General features: G+C 38.1%; 1 pseudogene; it reads left to right on the top strand.

Annotated features, from left to right (window-relative positions):
• The first annotated feature begins 11,421 nt into the window (after positions 1–11,421).
• On the top strand, positions 11,422–12,009 carry LOC119522335 (annotated as a pseudogene).
• The last annotated feature ends 257 nt before the right edge of the window (positions 12,010–12,266 follow it).

The raw sequence follows: 12,266 nt of genomic DNA, 5'->3' as shown, positions 1-12,266 counted from the left end.
ATAGTTTGTATATACTATTGAAGTTAAGTTGGTAATTGCTCTTTTTCACTTTAATTATTATTCTTGTTATTTTTGTGTGTGTGCTAATGAAGGTGTCAGGGATTGATTTAGGTGATGAATGTACAACTATGTAATGGTACTGTGAACAATCGAATGTATGATTTGTTTTGTATGACTGCGTGGTATGTGAATATATCTCAATAAAATGAAGATAAAAAAATAAAATAAAAAAATAAAGAAGACAATGTCTTGTCATCAAAAAAAAAATATATATATATATATATATAGACCATATTTGATAGGATTACCTTACCAGTACCACACTAATACTAGGGATGAATAATTAGGGGCTGATAAGAGCTTTGGGGTATTTTCTGTTATGATAATTGTTTAAAATTGAGATTGATGATGATTGTACAACTAAGTACTAAGTGAAGAAAAAAAGCAAATATAGAGATTGTCATAGATTTAGGTTGTTCATTTTAAGCCTCATGGTAACTACAAAGAAAATATTGGAGAATACACAGGATCATAGAGACAGAAATTAGAGTACAGATTGCCAGGGTTGGGGATAGGGAGAGTGAGGAGTTAATGCACAATGGGTGTAGGGTTTCACTTTGGGGAGATGGGAAAATTTTAGTAATGTAAGCTTGTGAGGGTCCTGCAACATTGTAAATGGGATTAATCCCACTGAATCGTAGGCTTGGGAGTGGTTGAGATGGGAAAGGTTATGTTGTATATATGTTCTCACAATTAAAATTAAAAAGTAAGTGCAACTAAAGAGACAATGACAATTAAATGCAATAAGTAATCCTGGAGAGGATCTAATAAAGGAGAAGAAAAGGCTTCTGTACCCAACATGGTGTTAGGCATACAATAAGCACATAATAAATGCCTGTTGACTTGGCATGTTAGTCTTTACACTTAAATGGAGTTAGAACTAGGATAATGAAAGAAAATTTACATAAGGCATGCTGTTGGTTATTTTTTGTTATTTTTTAACCTTTTTATGAAATTTTATTGAAATATATTCACATTTCATTCAATCATCCAAAGTGTACAATTGTTCAGTTTCATCATATAGTTGTGCATTCAACACCACAATCACATTTTGAACATTTTCATTACTCCAAAAAATAAAAATGAAAATAAGAATGAAAAAGTAAAAGAGAACACTCAAAGCACCCCATACCCCTTCTCCCCACTCGTTGACTTTTTTTATAGGAAAAACAACCTAAAATAACTACATTGCTTCCAACATGTTCCTACCCTACACCAGAAAATAGACAGACCATAACCCAACAAAGGAATAAGAGAAACAAACTAAAATAACTACATTTCTGCGAACTTGTTCTTACCATACCCACCAGAAATTAACAAAACATAGTTGTTATTGAGCATTCCCAGAACATTAAGTTTACCCTCCATAACTTATCTGTTCTTATTAGATTATCATTCCCCCTTCACTATTTGCTGTCTATCACTAGGTCCCCTTCATTTTACAATACAAACCATTTATTTTACATTTTTCAGCGTTCACATTAGTGGTAACATACAATATTTCTCTTTTTGTGCCTGGCTTATTTTGCTCAGCATTATGTCTTCAAGGTTCATCCATGTTGTCATATGTTTCACGACATTGTTCCTTCTTACTGCTGTGCAGTATTCCATCATGTGTATATACTACATTTTGTTTATCCATTCATCTGTTGAAGGACATTTGGGTTGTTTCCGTCTCTTGGCCATTGTGAATAATGCTGCTATGAACATTGGCATGCAGATATCTGTTCGTGTCACTGCTTTCAGATCTTCCGGGTATATACCAAGAAGTGCAATTGCTGGATTGAAGGGTAACTTTATGTCTAGTTTTCTGAGGAACTGCCAGACTGTCTTCTAGAGTGGCTGCACCATTATACAGTCCCACCAACAATGAATAAGAGTTCCAATTTCTCCATATCCTCTCCAGTATTTGTAGTTTCCTGTTTCTTAAATAGCAGCCAGTCTAATTGGTGTGAGATGATATCCCATTGTGGTCTTAATTTGCATCTCCCTAATAGCTAGTGAAGCTGAACATTTTTTCATCTGTTTCTTGGCCATTTGTATTTCCTATTCAGAGAACTGTTTTTTCATATCTTTTGCCTATTTAATAATTGGGCTGTCTGTAGTATTGTCATTGAGTTGTAGGATTTCTTTATACATGCAAGATATCAGTCTTTTGTCAGATACATGGTTTCCAAATATTTTTTCCCATTGAGTTGGCTGCCTCTTCACCTTTTTGACAAATTCCTTTGAGGTACAGAAACTTCTAAGCTTGAGGAGTTCCCATTTATCTATTTTCTCTTTTGTTGCTTGTGCTTTGGGTGGAAGGACTAGGAAGTGACCTCCTAACACAAGGTTTTGAAGATGTTTCCCTACATTATCTTCTAGGAGTTTTATGGTACTGTCTTTTTTATTGAGGTCTTTAATCCATTTTGAATTAATTTTTGTGTAGTGTGCGAGGTAGGGGTCCTCTTTCATTCTTTTGGATATGGATATCCAACTCTCCCAGCCCCATTTGTTGAAAAGACCATTATGACCCAGTTCAGTGACTTTGGGGGCCTTATCAAAGATCAGTCAGCCGTAGATCTGGGAGTCTATCTCCAAATTCTCAATTCGATTCCATTGATCAATCTGTCTATCTTTGTGCCAGTACCATGCTGTTTTTGACTACTATGGCTTTATAATAAGCTTCAGAATTAGGGAGTGTAAGTCCTCCCACTTTGTATTTTTTAAGAAGGTATTTTAGCAATTCAAGGCATCTTCTGCTTCCATATAAATTTGATAAGTAGCTTTTCCAAGTCTGCAAGTAGATTGTTGGAATTTTGATTGGGATTGCATTGAATCTGTAGATGAGTTTGGGTAGAATTGACATCTTAATGACATTTAGCCTTCCTATCCATGAACAAGGAATATTTTTCCATCATTTTAGGTCCCCTTCTATTTCTTTTAGTAAAGTTATGTAGTTTTCTATGTATAGGTCTTTTAATCTTTGTTTAAGTTTATTCCTAGGTACTTGATATTTTTAGTTGCTACTGAGAATGGTATCTTTTTCTTGAGTGTCTCTTCAGTTAGATCATTTCTAGTGCATAGGAACATTACAGGTTATATGCATTAATCTTGTATCCCGCCACTTTGCTGAATTTATTTGTTAGTTCAAGTAGCTATGTCGTCAATTTCTCAGGGTTTTCCAGATATACGATCATATCATCTGCCAATAGACAGTTTTACTTCTTTCTTTCCAATTTGGATGACTTTTATTTCTTTTTCTTGTCAGATTGCTCTGGCTAACACTTCTAGCACAATGTTCAATAGCAGTGGTGACAGCGGGCATCCCTGTCTTAGATGGAAGGCTTTCATTGAGTACTATGCTGGCTGTGGGTTTTTCATATATGCCCTTTATCATATTCAGGAAGTTTCCTTCAATTCCTATCTTTTGAAGTTTTAATCAAAAAAGAATGCTGGATTTTGCCAAATGCTTTTTCAGCATCTATTGAAATGATCATTTGATTTTTCCCTTTTGATTTGTTAATGTGTTGTATTACATTGATTGATTTTCTTATATTGAACCATCCTTGCATGCCTGGAATGAACCCCACTTGGTCATGGTGTATGATTTTTTTTTAATGTATCTTTGGGTTTGATTTGCAAGTATTTTGTTGAGAATTTTTGCATCTCTGTTCACGAGGGAGATTGGCCTATAGATTTCCTTTCTTGTAGCATCTTTACCTGGTTTTGGTATTAGATTGATGTTAGTTTCATAAAATGTGTTAGGTAGTATTCCGTTTTCTTCAATGTTTTGAAAGATTTTAAGTAAGATTGGTGTCAGTTCTTTTTGGAAAGTTTGGTGGAATTCTGCTATGAAGCCATCTGGCCCAGGGCATTTTTTGTGGGAAGCTTCTTGATGACTGGTTGGATCTCTTTGCTTGTGAGTGGTTGGTTGAGGTCTTATGTTTCTTCTCTGGTCAGTCTAGGTTGTTCATGTGTTTTCAGGAAGTTGTCCATTTTCTCTAGATTATCTAGTTTCTTGGCATACAGTTGTTCATAGTATCCTCATAATTTTTTAAATTTCTTCACTATCTGCAGTAATGTCTCCTCTCTCATTTATTATTTTGTTAATTTGGATCTTCTCTCTTTTTTATTTTGTCAGTCTAGCTAGGGGCTTGTCAATCTTGTTGATCTTCTCAAAGAACCAACTTTTGGTGTTGTTTATTCTCTGTATAGTTTTTGTTGTTGTTGTTGTTCTCTATGTCATTTATTTCTGCTTTAATCCTTGTTATTTCTTTTCTTCTACTTAATTTAGGATTAATTTGCTCTTCAATTTCTAGCTTCTTCAGTTGATCCATTAGTTCTTTGATTTTATCTCTTTCTTCCTTTTTAACGTATGCATTTACTGCTATAAATTTCCCCATCAATACCGCCTGTGCTGCATGCCATAAGTTTTGGTATGTTGTGTTCTCATTTTCTTTCGTTTCTATATATTTAGCAATTTCTCTTGCTATTTCTTCTTTAACCCACTGATTGTTTAGGAGTGTGTTGTTTACCCTACAGATATTTGCGAATTTTCTAAGACTCTGATGGCTATTGACTTCTAATTGTATTCCATTGTGATCAGAGAATGTGCTTTGAATAATTTCAATCTTTTTAAATTTACTGAGGCTTGTTTTATGTCCCAGCATATGGTCTATTCTGGAGAAAGTTCCGTGAGCTCTAGACAAGAATGTGTATCCTGGTGATTTGGGATATAATGTTCTATATATGTCTGTTAATTCAAATTCATTTATCACATTGTTTAGGTTTTCAATTTCCTTATTGGTCCTCTGTCTGTTTGATCTATCTAGAGGAGAGAGTGATGTATTGAAGTCTCCCACAATTATTGTGGAAACATCTATTGCTTCCTTCAGTTTTGCCGATGTTCCTCTCTTGTATTTTGGGGCACTTTGATTGGGTGCATAGACATTTATGAGTGTTATTTCTTCTTGGTGAATTGTCCCTTTTGTTAGTATATAGTGACCTTCTATGTCTCTTGTAGCATCTTTGCACTTAAAGTCTATTTTATCTGAGATTAATATTGCTACTCCTACTTTCTTTTGGCTGTAGCTTGCATGGAATACTTTTTCTATCCTTTCACTTTCAATTTCTTTGTGTCCCTGTGTCTAAGATGAGTGTCTTGTAAGCAACATATTGATGGCTTGTATTTTTTAATCCATTCTGCCAATCTATATCTTTTAATTGGGGAGTTTAATCCATTCACATTCAATGTTACTACTGTGAAGGCATTTCTTGAATCAGCCATCCTATCCTTTGGCTTATGCTTATCAGATATATTTTTCCCATCTCTCTCTTTATTTTCTTTAATGTACCCTTACTAAATCTCTTTGTTCTGAACTCTTCTCCATACCTCTCTCTCTTTTCTTTGTTTCTCTGTCAGTAGGGCTCCATTTAGTATCTCAAGTAGGGTGTGTCTCCTGTTAGCAAATTCTCTCAGCATTTGTCTATCTGTGAAGATTTTAAGCTCTCCCTCAAATTTGAAGGGGAGCTTTGCTGTGTAAAGAATTCTTGGTTGGCAATTTTTCTTTTTCAGAATTTTAAATATGTCATGCCACTGCTTTCTTGCCTCCATGGTGCCTGCTGAGTAGTCACTGCTTACTCTTGTGTTGTTTCCCTTGTATGTGGTGAATTGCTTCTCTCTTGCTGCTTTCAGAACTTGCTCCTTCTCTTCAGCATTTGACAATCTGATCAGAGTATGTCTCGGAGTGGGTTTATTTGGATTTGTTCTGTTTGTATTTTGTTGGGCAAATATGTTTTCCATATTTATGTTGTTTAGAAGTGTTGGGAAGATTTCCCCAACAATTCCTTTGAATACTCTTCATAGACCTTTACTCTTCTCCTTCTGGAACTCCAGTGATTCTTAAATTTGTGTGCTTTATGTTGTCCATCATATCCCTGAGATTTATTTTGATGTTTTCAATTTTTTTCTCCATTCTTTCTTTTGTACTTTCACTTTCCATTCTGCACTCTTTGGTTCACTTATTCTTTCCTCCGCTTCCTCTAATCTAGTACTGTATCCAGAATCTTTTTAATTTGATCAACACTTTCTTTTATTTCCATACGGTCATCTATTTTTTTATTCACTCTTTCAAATCTTCCTTATGCTCTTCTAGGGTCATCTTGATGTCCTTTATATCTTGAGCCATGGTATTTGTGTTTGTGATTACTTCTTCTTTGATTAATTTCTCCAAGTTCTTTGTCTCCTCTGGTTTTTTAATTTGGGTGTTTGCGTTATCCATATCTTCTGGTTTCTTCATATGCTTTATAATTTTCTCAAGTTTTTGGTCTCTTGGCATTTGCTTATCTTGATAGGGTCTTTTAGGATATGCAGGATTATTTAAACAATTATCTATAATTTGACAGAGCTACAGCTTGATGCAGTGCACTTTCCCTGACCTACCAGCAGATGGCACTGCTGAGCCACCTCGTACCCTCAAGCCAGTTCTCCCCAACTTTGTCTGTATAGAGTGGGGGCCCAGACCATGTGGGAGTGCAATCCGTGCACCAAATTTCTGTGTGTAGTTGGTGCAGCCAGCCCTGAAGGTGGGAGGTGTCCCCTGTGCAGTTAGGGAAGGAAGGTGGCTTTAAAACTCAAATATCCCAGCCATTCCTGGAGACTTAAAGCTGTTGCAGGAGTCCGAGCCTTCGACTCGGACTCCCCACAATCTCTCTCTGCCCTGGGTCCACAAGTCCCTGGGATTGGTGTAGGGCCTTGGGACTTCTGTGTGGGACCCCACCTCCAAGCTGTGCCCTCTGTGGGCCTCCGTGGAGGGAAGACTGTGCAGCATCACAGGTGAGCACAGTCCCCAAGGGAAGCTCTGGGCCACAGCGCCACGCAGGGGCGTTCCCAGCACGCTGAGGGGTGTGGTAATTTCCCCCTTCCGTGGACCTCTGCCTTCTTAGCTCTGGGACAGTTAGCTGCGGGTGTGCAAAAGGCTACCATTGAGGCTTGGGCAAGATGGCGGCATAGAGAGGAGTGGAAGCAAAGTAGTCCCCCTGGAACAACTAAAAAAAAACAGAAACAACTAGTAAATAATCCAGAATAACTGCGGGGGAACAAATGAGACCATCCACTCATCATACATCAACCTGAATTGGGAGGAATGCCCAAGATCACAGTATAAAATCTGTAAGTAAAACCTGCGGACCCAAGTTGTGAGACCCCTCCCCCATAGCCCGAGCTGCAACACCTCGTGGTGCCAGAGAGAAGCTCTCTCCCAGCAAGCAAATATAGCTCAGCTGAGCTCCAACTGGGGTTTTAAGTAGCGAGTGTGAACTGCTCACTACAGGTACGAATCCCCAAAAAACAGACAGAGGCTTTGGGTAATGACTGACCTTGGAGAGCCAGAGGGTCACCGTGGACTAGGTCTGAAGGGGACTGTTTCTTTTTTGGCTCAGTGGAGAAAGCCCCAGTCACTTTCAGTTTCCAGGGCTGTGACTCAGGGAAGGGTGGAGACAGCACAAGCAGAGAGAGAGAGACAATTGAAATGCTAATGACCTCCCCCTAGGGGGGTCTATCTTCTCTAAGAGGATAGGGGTGGGGCCCTTTCCATTCAGAACCAGACCCCAGAGCCTGGGGGAACACGGCCACACCTCCTGAGGCGTCCTGCTGGGCAGAAAAGCACAGTGACCTGAGGCGTCACAGGGTGGAGCAATTTTCTAAGACACACCCTCAGGGAAACCAGATATGGAATATTTCTTCCCTCTGGGACCTGAGCCTGTTCTGGTCTGGGAAAACCTGACTTAGATAACCAAGGAAACCATGCCTAGACAACAGAAAATTACAACCTACACTAAGAAAAACAAAGTTATGGCCCAGTCAAAGGAACAAACGTACACTTCAACTGAGATACAGGAATTTAAACAACTAATGCTAAACCAATTCAAAAAGTTTAGAGAAGATATTGCAAAAGAGATAAAGGCTGTAAAGAAAACACTGGGCATACATAAGGCAGAAATCGAAAGTTCAAAAAAACAACTAGTAGAATCTATGGAAATGAAAGGCACAACACAAGAGATGAAAGACACAATGGAAACATACAACAGCAGATCTCAAGAGGCAGAAGAAAACACTCAGGAACTGGAGAACAAAACACCTGAAAGCCTACATGCAAAGGAGCAGATGGAGAAAAGAATGAAAAAATATGAGCAATGTCTCCAGGAACTTAAGGATGAAACAAAGTACAATAATGTACGTATCATTGGTGTCCCAGAAGGAGAAGAGAGGGGAAAAGGGGCAGAAGCAATAATGGAGGAAATAATTAATGGAAATTTCCCATCTCTTATGAAAGACATAAAATTACAGATCCAAGAAGCGCAGCGTACTCCAAAAGAAGAGATATGAATAGGCCTACGCCAAGACACTTAATAATCAGATTATCAAATGTCAAATACAAAGAGAGAATCCTGAAAGCAGCAAGAGAAAAGCAATCTATTATACACAAAGGAAGCTTAATAAGACTATGTGCAGATCTCTCAGCAGAAACTATGGAGGCAAGAAGGAAGTGGTGTGATATATTTAAGATACTGAAAGAGAAAAACCGCCAACCAAGAATCCTATATCCAGCAAAGCTGTCCTTCAAATATGAGGGAGAGCTCAAAATATTTTCTGACAGACAATGAGAGATTTTGTGAACAAGACACCCGCCCTACAGGAAATACTAAAGGGAGCACTAGAGAGTGATAGAAGACAGGAGTGCGTAGTTTGGAACACAATTTTGGGAGATGGTAGCACAGCAATGTAAGTACACTGAACAAAGATAACTATGAATACGGTTGAGAGAGGAAGGTTGGGAGCATGTGAGACACCAGAAGAAAGGAGGAAAGATAAAGACTAGGGCTGTGTAACTTGGTGAAATCTGGAGTGTTCAACAATTGTGGTAAAATGTACAAATATATTCTTTTACGAGGGAGAACAAGCAAATGTCAACCTTGCAAGGTGTTAAAAATGGAGAGGCATTGGGGGAGGGATGCAATCAGCATAAACTAGAGACCGTAACTAATAGAATCATTGTATTATGCTTCCTTTAATGTAACAAAGGTGATATACCAAGGTTAATGCAGATAAGAGGGGGGGATAGGGGAGGCATGTTAGACACTTGACATTGGTGGTATTGTCTGAGTCTTTACTCTACTTTGATTTAAGGTTATTTTTCCTTTTGCTGCTTCCTAGCTGTCATTTTTTTTTTCCTCTTTCTTTTGCCTCTCTACCTTCTTTGACTCTCCCTCCTGCCTTGTGGAAGAAATGTAGATGCCCTTATATAGATAGTGGAGAAGGTGGTGAACACATAAATATATGACCATACAGAGAACCATCGATTATTTACTTAGGATGGAATGTATGGTGAGTGAACAAAATCATATAAAAAGAAATGGGTTGATGACAAAACCTCGAGGGCAATATACTGAGTGAAATAAGCCAGACACATAAGGACAATTATTGCAGGGTCTCACTGATAGGAACTAATTATAATATGTAAACTCATAGACATGAAATATAAGGTACCAAGATATAGGACGAGGCTTAAGAATGGGGAGTGGTTGCTTAGTATGAGCAGAATGTTCAGCCAGGATGAACTTAAATGTTTGGAAATGAACAGACATGTTGGTAGCAAGATGTGAAAATAACTAACAGCGCCGAATGGTGTGTGAATGAGGTAGAAAGGGGAAGCTCAGAGTCATATATGTCACCAGAAGGAAAGTTGGAGGTCAAAAGATGAGAATGTATAAAACTGAATCCTATGGTGGGCAATGTCCATGATCAACTGTACAAATACTAGAAATCGCTTCCATGAACCAGAACAAATGTATGACAATACAATTAGAAGTTAATAATAGAGGGGCATATAGGGAAGACATATATACCTATTGCAAACTATATACTACAGTTAGTAGTATTTCAACATTCTTTCATATACAGTAACAAATGTACTATACCAATACTACGAGTCAACAATTGAGAGGGGGTTGGTTAGGGATAGGGGAGGATTAGAGTTTCCTTTTCTTTTTTTCTTTTTTCATCTTACACTTTATTTCTTGTCTGGAGTAATGAAAAGTTTCTAAAAATTGAACAAAAATTAAGTGTGGTGATGGATGCACAGCTGTATGAGGGTACCCAGGGGCAAGTGATTTTACACTTTGGATCTTTGGATAATTGTATGGTATCTGAACAATCCCAATAAAAATTAAAAAGGAAAAAAAAAAAGGCTATCATCCACGCCAGTTACTGAGGCATGTGCATGGGTTGTGGGAAGCCCTTCCCACCATGCTGGACTGCACGGTCCCCTTGCCAGATCTGCAGCCACTTTTGGGGTTTTTAAACTAATCCATCTCCAAATGCCGACCCCCGGTTTCTCCCAACCACGGCGTGGCTGCTGTCTCCCCAGCAACCTCATTCACTCGTTTCTGAACACAGACTCTTGGTTTCACCAAGTGCACAGTCCCTGTGGATTTAGCAGACCTTGACCAGCTGGTGCAACTCTAGAACTGGTATTCTGGAGCACTTTCTCTCTTTTATCTAGTACTTTTCATGGAGAAGTATTTTGCTCTGTCTCTCCTAATCCACCATCTTGGATCCTCCCTCTTGTTGTTGGTTATTTTGTGACTATTTATTAAGCTGTGTAATCTCTAAATCTTTCTAGAACTCCATACTACCCAAGGGCCTTGGATATTTTCCCTGCCCTTTATCACAAACTGCCTAAAATTGAACTATTGTAGATCAATTCCTTTGGCCACTGATTCTCCTAGACTATCCTAAATTATATATTTCTAGAAAGTACAATTTACACACTAGTACAGAAAATGTGTTTTTTTTTCATCTTTGCTCAGAATTTTGCTAGGGTAGTTTTGAAATAGGGAAAGGATAAAAAGGATAAATTTGGAGCATGGGCCACTACTGGGGAGAGTTGTGAAGGAGTGCATTAACTTTATGGGTTGTTATCTGTTATCAAATTGATAACTAATAGCATAGACATTTTCCATACTCTGTGCCATAATTATTATTATCCCATTTTATAAATGAGAACCTGAGACTCAGAAAAGTTAAATAATTTGCTAAGGTGCATAAGACTAGTAAGTGGCAGAACTGGGATTTAAACCAAGGTCTGATTAAGACAAAATCTCCTGTTTTTAACCATTACCCCACATGCTTAGTCAGCAAGAGTAAAGAAAATCAGAGGAGAAGAATGGAAAAGAATACACAATGGAGTCCCTCCTTTTCCAGTAGGACCCCAGTGTATTCAGACAGGAGCTTCTCCAGAAGTAGTACCTGCTGTTGTCAGCACTATCACCTCAGTCTGAAGTGTGGAGGCCCACTGGGGTAGCAAGGATGTCGCTATGCCTGAAGAAACAAAGAGAAAAAGTACAGGACAGGAAAAAAAAGTCATCCATCCATATTGTAGAAAAGCAGCTCACATAACGAAAAAGGCCCACAAACAAGAAAAAAAGGAAAAATTAAAGAATGTAAAGGCCTTGCATCTTAACTTTACTGGTGGAAAGCTATGGTGGTATGACAATCATCTTGATGCCGACAAAGTAGAATATTCAAAGAAGCTTGTGAATTAATTGAAAGCTATTTAAAGCAATTCTGTGATGAACTAGAGCAGATTGACTTACCTAACAGCATCAAAGACAGGCAGGGAAGGGGGCAGCATTCCCGGGAGATAGTCATCAAGCAGACGATGGTGTGCAAGCTGCAGCAGTGTGAAAGATCCGGCCTTGAGATTGCAGACATTGTAACGAATGGGATATTGATCTGAAGAAATTGCCAAACATTAAAATGAGGAAAATCTGTGCTAATGATGCAGTTCCCAAGAAGTTCAAAAGGAAAAATAATGCAATTGTAGACAAGGATTTAGGGAAATTGCAACTAAAAGGTACACAGATGACTCAGACGAGGAAATGACTATGACTGCAGTGGCTTAATTGTCTTTACTTGAGCTTGAAGTAAATAATTTAAGAGTTTCAAGTTATATTTTTTGAATATATAGATATAAATGTAGATATATGGATATATAGTCTGGGGATATAGGAATTTGCTATTATATCATTCTGTTACATGAAGAGAGTCCCATTTGTAGTTTCAAAATGAGGTTATGATTTTTATTTAAAACCAAAGTTGCTTTCTCATTTATATTATGATGCTAACATGGATGTGAAGTGATCTGCAAAACCCACTTAAT

The sequence above is a fragment of the Choloepus didactylus genome, chromosome X (assembly GCF_015220235.1).
Source record: "Choloepus didactylus isolate mChoDid1 chromosome X, mChoDid1.pri, whole genome shotgun sequence".
NCBI classification, from domain to species: domain Eukaryota; kingdom Metazoa; phylum Chordata; class Mammalia; order Pilosa; family Megalonychidae; genus Choloepus; species Choloepus didactylus.
Note: the sequence above shows the minus strand (reverse complement) of the source record. Positions and strands in the feature narration are given on the sequence as shown.